At 42.5% G+C, this 12,166-nt stretch overlaps 1 protein-coding gene across 2 annotated transcripts in view; it reads left to right on the forward strand.

The window, feature by feature from the left end:
* The first annotated feature begins 9,703 nt into the window (after positions 1 to 9,703).
* LOC139420432 (cadherin-20-like) overlaps positions 9,704 to 12,166 on the forward strand; it is a 39,219-nt gene continuing 36,756 nt past the window's right edge. Inside the window, exon 1 of one of the 2 annotated variants that reach the window (XM_071170559.1) lies at positions 9,704 to 10,142. The gene's annotated coding sequence lies outside the window, so the exon portion shown is untranslated. The remainder of the gene's footprint in view (positions 10,143 to 12,166) is intronic. The other variant, XM_071170560.1, reaches the window with a different exon arrangement.

Here is a 12,166-nt window from a genome sequence, read left to right on the forward strand (position 1 = left end):
CTCACTCCAGGCTGTCAGCTGTCACTTCACATTTCAGGATGTGAAGGCAAGGGTGTGGGGCCGCAGCATAGATAAATGAAGACTTTAGATCCGCAATGTGATTGGTCAATAATCTAACACGTCTAGGGTGTGTTGTGTGGTTTTCAGCTTTTAACACATTAATTGTAAGAATTAACACAACATGTGTTGAAAATGTACACAAATCATGTTGTGCCAACACGGTGATTGTGTTAAAAAGTAACAACATGTCGTCCTGCAGCACTGGGTGCCAGAAAGCTCACCACACAAAGTTCAGAATAGTTGCTAGTCGTCCTCGCTACAAGCTCTATTCCTCTGTCTCCCATTCCTCTCACGCTTCAGGCAACTCCTCAAACTGGGCAGGAACTTCTTTCTTTATTTCTTTGGGTTTTGGTTTCATTTTGATCAGAGGGCTTTTTCTGTCTTTAAACCACATTTTTGTGTTTAATGTAAATAATGAAGTCGGAGCAACAATGCTGACTTTCATGCATCCATAATTTAGAGAAATGTCATGTTGCATGAGCATTGATTGCTTTTTGCAACTGCTTCTTCAATTATGTGCGTCAATGTGTTTCTGTGTTTCTTTCAACATCAATGCTTTTCTTGACAATCGTCATTATCAGTACTTTATGTCTAGACCATTTATGTAAGCTTCTGTGGTTTCACTTTTCTATCTCCGATTCCGCTGCATAGCGTGGCAGGATATTGCAGCAGCAGGGACAAGGACAGGGTCATGGAGATTAGGGGTTACTGGGAGTGACGGGGGGGTTGGAGGGTAAATATCAGTGCAGAGAGACATGTTTTCCCTGGTCTCCCTGACACAAACACACACACAAATTCCTGATGTTTTCAGCGGACCCCGCTTTTCTAAACTTCGCTGAGCTGCGCTGTCTCTTCGGGTTCCCGTCAGTGCATCAGGGCCAACTAGCATCTGATCCCCAACGGAATACAGCATCAACCGGCCAGAGGAGAAGCCTTTTATCCCGAAAAGAACGCCACTCCATAGCTATGTGTCACAGGGAAGCAAGTGAAGCTTCTGCCATGAGGTTAGAAAGCGGACGGGAAGTTTGAAGGTGTCGGTGTGAAAGTCGACTCTATTGGCCCTGGTCAAAAGTAATGAGCTACATAGGAATAGAGTGCCAAATGGAACGCATCTGAGTCTGGCGAAGTGGTGGTGGGAAAATGTGGAAAGGTCACGTTTGTAAAGATTTCTCATCTAAAGTAGGAAGACACAGCTAGCTAGCTCCAAGACAGAGCACATTGAACTACTGTTGTTGCAAAACACTATAACAGCTTATCGTGAAATAGACAGGGTTGGATAGGTTACTTTCTAAATGTAATTTGTTACAGTTAAAAGTTACCTGTCCAAAATTGTAATCAGTAACATAACTTTTGGATTACCCAAACTCAGTAGCGTAATCTGATTACATTCCGTTACTTTTAGATTACATTCCCCTTAAGAGGCATTAGAAAAAAACAAAAATTTATGTTACCAATTGAACAACATTGACAAATCAATGTTAAAGTTTACATAGCTGGCCATATATGGATATTACATTTTACTTTATGGGTTGGTTATGTAGGATTCTTCTAAACCATCGCTTTCTACTACAACTAAATTATACCTTTACATTAAAAACCAAAGTCTATCATAATTCCAGTCATTTCAATTAATGTTTTACCCCTTGATCTGCAAGAATAGGACTTGGAAATATAGACTAGCCAAATTGTTTTACCTGAGCATGACCCCCAAACTAAGGACTTATTAGCTCTGTTGTTTATGATGTTGTCCACTGGTTTAAAAAACAATGATTGATAGGCAGCTTAAACGTCTTAAATTCAACCATTATTGGATTCAAATACACATTTAGATTTGTGAACAGCCAACCGCAATCCGTAAGGCGCAAATAGCTAAATGAGAGAGCAGCAGTGTGATTCACATCAATATGCTATGCAGATATCAATAATAAGTTATATCCATATTGCCGTAAACTACACCGCTGTTGTCATCCTTACCTCCAAGCGTTTATTCAAATTGGATAATCTTTGGATGCCGACAGCAGTCACGCCATTGGAAGAAATAGCTTGGACTGTAACGAACAAAAGCCTATTCCTGTGCTTTTCCCGCGATCCATCAAACACATTTGGTGTGTCATCATAGTGATCTCTGACTTGTGATCAGACTCGTTCAGGTGGAACAAACTTAAACATTGCGTTATACACCCACCCATCCTCCCTGACTGATATCCCTCCTGTTGTTTCTGCCTTAAGTAGCCTACTGCCTTTATTTTTGATTATACTCCACAATACTTTTTCATGTGCCTGTCACAAATGTCCAATAAGTAATTTGTATCTGTTTCACAATAACCTGTGGTAGTGGGTTGGAATGTCATAAATCTTGCTGTCATAATTATATAAAACATTGATTACATCCCAAATGGCACTCTATTCCCTATATAGTGTACTACTTCTGACCAAGGTCCACCTTTTCCATATATAGTGGACCACTTTTGACCAGAGCCCTACAGGCCCTCATCCAAAGTAAGACATAATATAGGGAATAGGGTGCTAATTGGGACGCAAACATAGTTCACTCTAAATTACCTACTGCCTAATTCCTGCTGTCTTACAATTATACAAAACATCCTGTATTTTGTCTTCATGGCTCTGGTCAAAAGTAGTGTATACAATACACTGTAAAAAAATTCATTTATTTGAACCTGGTTCCAGTGATTGACTCAGGCGTGGCCAAAAATAACTACCTGCTAATCATGCCCCCACTAAGCCACGACCTCCAATGTACTTTACTTGCTTTTTTAAAGTGAATTGTACAGTTAATACCCATGCCTGTATTTGTTAGTGACAAATCAAATCAAATCAAATCAAATTTTATTTGTCACATACACATGGTTAGCAGATGTTAATGCGAGTGTAGCGAAATGCTTGTGCTTCTAGTTCCGACAATGCAGTAATAACAAGTAATCTAACTAACAATTCCAAAACTACTGTCTTGTACACAGTGTAAGGGGATAAAGAATATGTACATAAGGATATATGAATGAGTGATGGTACAGAGCAGCATAGGCAAGATACAGTAGATGGTATCGAGTACAGTATGTACAAATGAGATGAGTATGTAAACAAAGTGGCATAGTTTAAAGTGGCTAGTGATACATGTATTACATAAGGATACAGTCGATGATATAGAGTACAGTATATACGTATGCATATGAGATGAATAATGTAGGGTAAGTAACATTATATAAGGTAGCATTGTTTAAAGTGGCTAGTGATATATTTACATCATTTCCCATCAATTCCCATTATTAAAGTGGCTGGAGTTGAGTCAGTGTCAGTGTGTTGGCAGCAGCCACTCAGTGTTAGTGGTGGCTGTTTAACAGTCTGATGGCCTTGAGATAGAAGCTGTTTTTCAGTCTCTCGGTCCCAGCTTTGATGCACCTGTACTGACCTCGCCTTCTGGATGATAGCGGGGTGAGCAGGCAGTGGCTCGGGTGGTTGATGTCCTTGATGATCTTTATGGCCTTCCTGTAACATCGGGTGGTGTAGGTGTCCTGGAGGGCAGGTAGTTTGCCCCCGGTGATGCGTTGTGCAGACCTCACTACCCTCTGGAGAGCCTTACGGTTGAGGGCGGTGCAGTTGCCATACCAGGCGGTGATACAGCCCGCCAGGATGCTCTCGATTGTGCATCTGTAGAAGTTTGTGAGTGCTTTTGGTGACAAGCCGAATTTCTTCAGCCTCCTGAGGTTGAAGAGGCGCTGCTGCGCCTTCTTCACGATGCTGTCTGTGTGAGTGGACCAATTCAGTTTGTCTGTGATGTGTATGCCGAGGAACTTAAAACTTGCTACCCTCTCCACTACTGTTCCATCGATGTGGATAGGGGGGTGTTCCCTCTGCTGTTTCCTGAAGTCCACAATCATCTCCTTAGTTTTGTTGACGTTGAGTGTGAGGTTATTTTCCTGACACCACACTCCGAAGGCCCTCACCTCCTCCCTGTAGGCCGTCTCGTCGTTGTTGGTAATCAAGCCTACCACTGTTGTGTCGTCCGCAAACTTGATGATTGAGTTGGAGGCGTGCGTGGCCACGCAGTCGTGGGTGAACAGGGAGTACAGGAGAGGGCTCAGAACGCACCCTTGTGGGGCCCCAGTGTTGAGGATCAGCGGGGAGGAGATGTTGTTGCCTACCCTCACCACCTGGGGGCGGCCCGTCAGGAAGTCCAGTACCCAGTTGCACAGGGCGGGGTCGAGACCCAGGGTCTCGAACTTGATGACGAGCTTGGAGGGTACTATGGTGTTGAATGCCGAGCTGTAGTCGATGAACAGCATTCTCACATAGGTATTCCTCTTGTCCAGATGGGTTAGGGCAGTGTGCAGTGTGGTTGAGATTGCATCGTCTGTGGACCTATTTGGGCGGTAAGCAAATTGGAGTGGGTCTAGGGTGTCAGGTAGGCTGGAGGTGAAATGGTCCTTGACTAGTCTCTCAAAGCACTTCATGATGACGGATGTGAGTGCTACGGGGCGGTAGTCGTTTAGCTCAGTTACCTTAGCTTTCTTGGGAACAGGAACAATGGTGGCCCTCTTGAAGCATGTTTGAACAGCAGACTGGTATAGGGATTGATTGAATATGTCCGTAAACACACCGGCCAGCTGGTCTGCGCATGCTCTGAGGGCGCGGCTGGGGATGCCGTCTGGGCCTGCAGGCTTGCGAGGGTTAACACGTTTAAATGTCTTACCCACCTCGGCTGCAGTGAAGGAGAGACCGCATGTTTTCGTTGCAGGCCGTGTCAGTGGCACTGTATTGTCCTCAAAGCGGGCAAAAAAGTTATTTAGTCTGCCTGGGAGCAAGACATCCTGGTCCGTGACTGGGCTGGATTTCTTCCTGTAGTCCGTGATTGACTGTAGACCCTGCCACATGCCTCTTGTGTCTGAGCCGTTGAATTGAGATTCTACTTTGTCTCTGTACTGGCGCTTAGCTTGTTTGATAGCCTTGCGGAGGGAATAGCTGCACTGTTTGTATTCGGTCATGTTACCAGACACCTTGCCCTGATTAAAAGCAGTGGTTCGCGCTTTCAGTTTCACACGAATGCTGCCATCAATCCACGGTTTCTGGTTAGGGAATGTTTTAATCGTTGCTATGGGAACGACGTCTTCAACGCACGTTCTAATGAACTCGCACACCGAATCAGCGTATTCGTCAATGTTGTTATCTGACGCAATACGAAACATCTCCCAGTCCACGTGATGGAAGCAGTCTTGGAGTGTGGAGTTAGCTTGGTCGGACCAGCGTTGGACAGACCTCAGCGTGGAAGCCTCTTGTTTTAGTTTCTGTCTGTAGGCAGGGATCAACAAAATGGAGTCGTGGTCAGCTTTTCCGAAAACATAATTGTTGATTTCATTCATTTTCATTCATGTTATCATTCAAATTATACTTTTTATATAACAAAACATATTTTGAGGCGAAGTTTTACCCAAATACAATGGCCTGAAAGTCATAGTTTACAGGCAACATCAGGCCTGCAATTAGGGTTGCATCATTTGTTTTACTTTCCGAGATACCATGGTTGAATGATTCAAACTTCCTATTCCCTCCCGTCTCCAGGAATTTCCCAAACAGGATTTTGTATCCCATCTGCAAATCAGATTATGCTGGTTTTCAATGTGATGTGTAATTCCTATTTGAATCCAGCCAGTTAGAAAATCCAACACATTTTCACATTACACCTTATATTCAGAATGACTGTCAGGATTAGGCATATTGTTTAAGTAGACTACCTAAACCATTAAAACTGGACCAATCATTTTAGTAAAGTGTGCAATAGATCTAACTAGCTGATTGGATTTGTTTTATAGAAACATGTATGTTATTTATCTTTGTGTTACATAATAATAAACAATCAATGTACATGCGAAAACAGATATTCAAAACAATCCTGTAATATTTTCAAACCTTTGTTTTACAGTAACTTACAGGCTGCCAGTAAATTAAGAACTAAAAAGTCCAATTCAGAGGGGTGTCCACATTTTGTGAAGGTGGAGAGTTGTTTGAATTCAGGGTAAGTGATGTTACAATTCTCCTACTTTCCACAAGGGGTCTGTGAATTGCATGTAGCTCCTATTTTGTGTGTGCTTGGGTTACTTTCAACAATGGAAAATAATTCATTTGTTTGCTGTGCCTTTCTGATTGTACAATGCCTTGCAAAAGTACTCATCCCACGGAGCACCATTAAATTGATTATTAGAAAATGGAAAGAATATGGCACCACAACAAACCTGACAAGAGAGGGCTGCCCACCAAAACTCATGGACCAGGCAAGGAGGGCATTAATCAGAGAGGCAACAAAGAGACCAAAGACAACCCTAAAGGAGCTGCAAAGCTCCACAGCTAATATTGGAGTATCTGTCCATAGGACCACTTTAAGCCGTACACTCCACAGAGCTGGGCTTGATGGAAGAGTAGCCAGAAAAAGCCATTGCTTAACGAAATAAATAATGGTATTTGCCAAAAGGCATGAGGGAGGTTCCCCAAACATATGGAAGAAGGTACTCTGGTTAGATGAGACTAAAATGTAGCTTTTTAGTCATAAAGGAAAACGCTATGTCTGGTGCAAACCCAACACCTTTCATCACCCCGAGAACATCATCCCCACAGTGAGGCATGATGGTGGCAGCATCATGGTGTGGGAAGTTTTTTATCGGCACGGACTGGGAAACTGGTCAGAATTGAAGGTATGAGGGATGGTGCCAAATACAGGGACATTTTTGAGGGAAACCTGTTTCAGTCTTCCAGAGATTTGAGACTGGGACGGAGGTTCACATTCCAGCAGGACAATGACCCTAAGCATACTGCTAAAGCAACACTTTAGTAGTTTAAGGGAAACATTTACATGTCTTGGAATGGCCTAGTCAAAGCCCAGACCTCCATCCAATTGAGAATCTGTGGTATGACTTAGAGATTGCTGTACACCAATGGAATCCATCAAACTTGAATAAGCTGGAGCAGTTTTGCCTTGAAGAATGGGTAAACATCCCAGTGGCTAGATGTGCCAAGCTTATAGAGACCTACCCCAAGAGATTCGCAGCTGTAATTGTAGCAAAAGGTGGTTCTACATAGTATTGACTTTTGGGGAGGGAGGGGGTGTGAATAGTTATGCACGTTCCACTTCTGTTTTTTTTTGTCTTATTTCTTGTTTATTTCACAATAAAAAATGGTAGTTATGTTGTGTAAATCAAATGAAACAAATCCCCCCAAAATCCATTTTAATTCCAGGTTGTAAGGCAACAAAATAGGAAAAATGCCAAGGGGGGTGAATGCATCCGCAAGCCGATGTATATGGCTAGGGTGTCATTTGGGACACAACCAGGTAGTATTTATATCTGGTACATTGGAAATGACCATGCTGTACACAACTCTACTCCACTTTCATAAATAGACACATAAATCTGATCTGCCGTGCTAGGAGTCACCACGTCCTCTTATAATTTCCCTTTGTTTTTATCTACAGTATACGTGGAGGAAGACATGCTAAGCTTTATCTGAGCACCTCAAAGACATGAGGGATCACTTTGTAGTCTACTTTTTTGTAGTCTGTGCCACTTTTAATCTTGGGCAGAAAAAAGTGTCTCCTTTCTTTCGTCTCTCATCTCAGTCAGACGACATGGAGGATTTTCTCTCTCTCTACCTCTTATTTTTTTCTGATATCTTTCTCTCTTTCACTTCTACCGTTTCATGACCAATTTGTTAATGTAACTACCAGGTGATGGGAACAAGTTGTTGTTGCTTCCTCCCTTTTGGCCAATCGACAACTCGTTAGAAGGGGTGGATTTTATCCTGGAAGCTTTACAACACACCATGTCTCTATTACATGATGCATATCACACCAGACCTATGTCCAGATTAGCAGAACAACCAGAACACAACTGAATCCAATTTCTATGCTGTATCTATGACTATTGTGGTGGACCCCCTCTGGGGGCTTTCTTCCTCCACCCCTAGAAGACTGAAAAGACAAAAAAAAAGAGTCCTTCTCTTCGATAAGACCATACGTTCAATTTGTTCTGTCAATTACGATCTCCCGGCCTGCCAGTGTGATGGAAAGCGCTGCTCAATGAGGTGGAATGTCACCCAGTCAAACCACGCCCATCTCCCCCGATTGCACCCCGCCCTGACAAAGCGGGAACGAGAGGGACCGAGAAGGGCCGAGACCCCCTGTCTTTTCTGGGGGCTCAGTCAAGCTTTGTCTGACAGATTGGCTGAAGCACTAACCAGTCAGGTCTTCAGAGAAGAAAAGAGGTCGGGGACACAGGGAAAAGAAGAATGGGCTGGCAAATGAGAAAGAGACATATTGAAAGGGACAAGAGAGGAAAAGAAGGAGGGAAGGAGAAAAAAACATATTGAACTTGATGGAGAGAGTAACCTTTTGTCCATATGTGCTGTGGGGGACGACAACAGCCGTCATCTGTGTTTTCTGTACCATACAACAGACTGAATTACTCTGTCAGGAAGATGAGAGGCTGGAAAGGCTTGGAGAGGAAAAAAGAGCTTTCTGTTCTCAGAGAAAAGATATCACGAGAGAAGGAAAGAAATATGGGGAATATGGGTTATGTTTGGAGTACTGTAGTTATATCACTTTTACAATAACAAAATAGCTTGGAACAGTTGATAAAAAGAGCCACTGGTCACATAATGATAGTCTACTAATGAAATATTAATGATAAAGCATTTTATTTGGTATAGCACATTTCACAAACCCATAGTGCTTGCAAAATGTAATGAAACAAAACCGACACCATGTCACACTGCCTTCCTCTAATATATTTTAATTTACTATCTAAGCATGGTTGAATAATTCCTGCAATGTTCTCTTTCCTAGTTTATTTAGTGGAAAGAAGTAAGGAAGAAAAATCATGCACAAAGATTTTATCACAAATGGCATCCTATTCCCTATACAGTGCTTTACTTTTGATACACTGTGTAGGGAATAGGATGCCATTTGGGACCTTGTCAAAAACACTCAACTTTACCATATTAATTTCATGATTGCCTTAAATGAAACATTGGTTTTTCCTCCTGCTCCTCCCTGTTTACGGATGATAATTTATCTATTCTAAACAGGGATCAGATTTTCCGTGACCATGTTTAATGCTTTGTGTGTATTGGCATGCATCTAATTTTCTACAGTCTTTACGCAAATTTGGTAAATAAATTGCTTTGTTTCTCGTTGGGCATTGCAGTGATATATAATGTAGTTTTAAGTTTGAACTTTAATGTTATAAATCCCTGTACAGATCCATCCGTCCGTGTACGACATGCTCTCATTAAAATGCATAAGGGTGGAAGAGAAGAAAAAAAATGTCTCCTTCCCCTTCCTTTCCTCTCTCTCCCTCGTTCTCTGTTTTCCACTTCACCGCTCAAGGAAATAAGGGAATGAGTGCACGCCCTTCTCTCGCGCACTCCCCCCGCCACACGCACAAGGCACTTCATTCACTTGCAAATACAGAAAGATAAAATAAGTGGCATTTGTGGCACAAGAACCCGCCCCTCACCCCGCCCCTCACCCTGCTCCCCTCTCTCTCTCTCTCTCTCTCTATCTCTTTCTCTCTCTCTCTCTCTTTCCTCCCCTCCTCCCTTTCTCTGCTCTTCGCAGAATTCCTGTCCCCTGCTTCAGGTTGCAGATTGCTGGATTACGATGGATCAAGAGGGCTGACCCCTGATTGTGCACAGCAGAAAATGGTCCTTTAGTCTGATTGGCTCCTGGGGGGATGACACTGTGGATGAGAGTGTGGAGATGGAATGAGAGAACGAGTGGAAAGTAAAAGGGAGAGAGGAAAAAGAGTGCGTAGAGAGCGAGAGAGAGAGGGAGAGAGAGAGGGAGAGAGAGAGAGAGAGAAGTAGAAACTTTTCAAAGAATGACAGCCAGTATAGTTGAGAGGGAGCATGGACCCAAGGTGACTCTATAGGGAACTGATGCACTGCAGGCAGTTACTTCCACAACTTTTACAAGGGGAATTTAGTGAGCTTTGAGAGAAAAGAAGAAGAGACAGATAAGAGAAGAAGAGCAAAAACTGTCTGAAAAGGACAGAGAAAAAATAAATAAGGAAAAATAGAAGGTAAGGTGTGGAATTTTAATTGATTCTGACTCCACGCTAGAATGCTTTTCTACATGATCATCAATGAGAGATTTCAATTAAACGCTTGACTGGGTGTTACAGTTTTTCGTTTGACTGAATATTTTGAATATTCAGAAACGGAAAGAGAAACCTGTGAAAAATGTGACTGGCAGAGATGATGCCAGTGTGGGAAAACTAGCTAACTGAAGCTGTAACCTGTTTTTCAGTATAGAGAATCGGTCTGTAAGAATGCTTGTCTTGTACAGCAGGATATTTGGCTGTCAAGAGATGACCAGAGTATTACGAGTGAGTTTTGGTCTGTGAGAATGCTTGTGGCAAAGTACAAACTTGTATAACTTCAATATGAATCGGAGTTCAAACTGTATAGGCTCATTCTGTACACGTCCAGCCTTGTCGGCAGTTCAAACACACTGTATTATTAGGTCTGCTTTTAGGGACTTTAGTTTAGCATTCAAACCTCACTCCTCACTCACAGTGAAGGCTTACATTTTTCAACATGAAAAGGAGGTCTTATTTTTTTTAAACTCTTCTCCAAAACCATTAAGCTGTCTCCTGTCTTGTAAATTGAAGCTGGGTAACACGCCAGTGGATTGACACCTGTGCTCAGACACAGCTAGAGGCACAAAGGATATTGTGATTATTATCTGTGTCAAAAGTGGGGACGATTAATGCTCATTCATGGAACTGAGTGACGCACATCATGCTGATGTGTTGCTGTGTTTTCTCTATAATAACTAACAACTGCTTCCCAGGGATCCTGGATGATCCCAGGCGATGTCCTAAATGACACCCTTTTCCCTATGGTCAGAAGTAGTGCACTATGCAGGGAACTGGATGCCTTTGAGACAAAACCCAGCTAGGACTCAACCCAGTTAATTTGTGGTGAAATGACACTGATTGCAAACTTTCCCGATGACACTCATGCTCCATGACATCATTTCCATGCACCAGTGATCGGGATGAATGCCAGTTTGTATGATTTAATATCTCCATAAATGACAAGGTTTTCACCCCACTCTGAATGAATGGACGTGCAGAGAGAGAGAGAGAGAGAGAGTGCAATAACAATTTTTTTTTTTTTATATTGTTGTAGAAAAGCATAGGACAAAGCAGAAAGGAGTGAAACATTCAACGATTTTTTTACCCCCTCTTATGACACTGAGGGTGCTAGTCCACTGATGCAGCAGACAGACAAAGCCACACAACTGGGTTCAGAGTACAGAAATCCTATAATTTTAGAGGCTCACATATGGCCCCCAGAACACATAGAGACAGGAAGGAGAGGGATTATGTTTATTCATTTGGTTGACTATCTGTTTTCATGAACCAACCATGTTTATGCCTTGTGTTTTTTTCAGTCTAACATGGGTGGGAATCTGGTCTCCCATACCAGGATTTTACCTTTCAATCCTGCTGCCCTAAAGAACCCACATACATTCATCCTTCTCTGGGGACAAAGATATGAAGTGCCCCGATAGTGTCTACTTCCTCAACTTTCTCCACCATGCTAAATCAATTGTGGTTAACAAATTAGCCATGACGTATCTTCCTGTGGTTCCCCACAAGGGGTTTTACTATGTTGGGAGCCCAAAATTGGCCTTCTTTCACGGTGACTCCCTCTTTAACTGGTCCATTTATGGACCAAGGGTCCTCCTAGAGAGGGGTGAACGGAGGATACGGACATGCTCACTGTGAAATCAAGCCTTATTGATGAATTGGAGGACCTGGATCGACATGGTATATAGGACCAGACTGTCGCGCCACACACAAAGTTGGGAGAAAGTATAAACGTTATCTCTTCAATAGGTATTTTGTTACGTACAGGTTGTTCCATGAAATTAATGCCCTTTGCCTACCTTTGATATAAAAGCCTGTTATATTAAATGAAGTGCACTTTAATATACACTGAGTATACACCCCCCTTCTGGGCACAAACTGGGGTTTAAAAATTATAATGAAATTATTTGTAAATTATGTCATGTCAGATTTCATTTATTCACAGT

The sequence above is a fragment of the Oncorhynchus clarkii genome, chromosome 11 (genome assembly GCF_045791955.1).
Source record: "Oncorhynchus clarkii lewisi isolate Uvic-CL-2024 chromosome 11, UVic_Ocla_1.0, whole genome shotgun sequence".
Taxonomy (NCBI): Eukaryota; Metazoa; Chordata; class Actinopteri; order Salmoniformes; family Salmonidae; genus Oncorhynchus; species Oncorhynchus clarkii.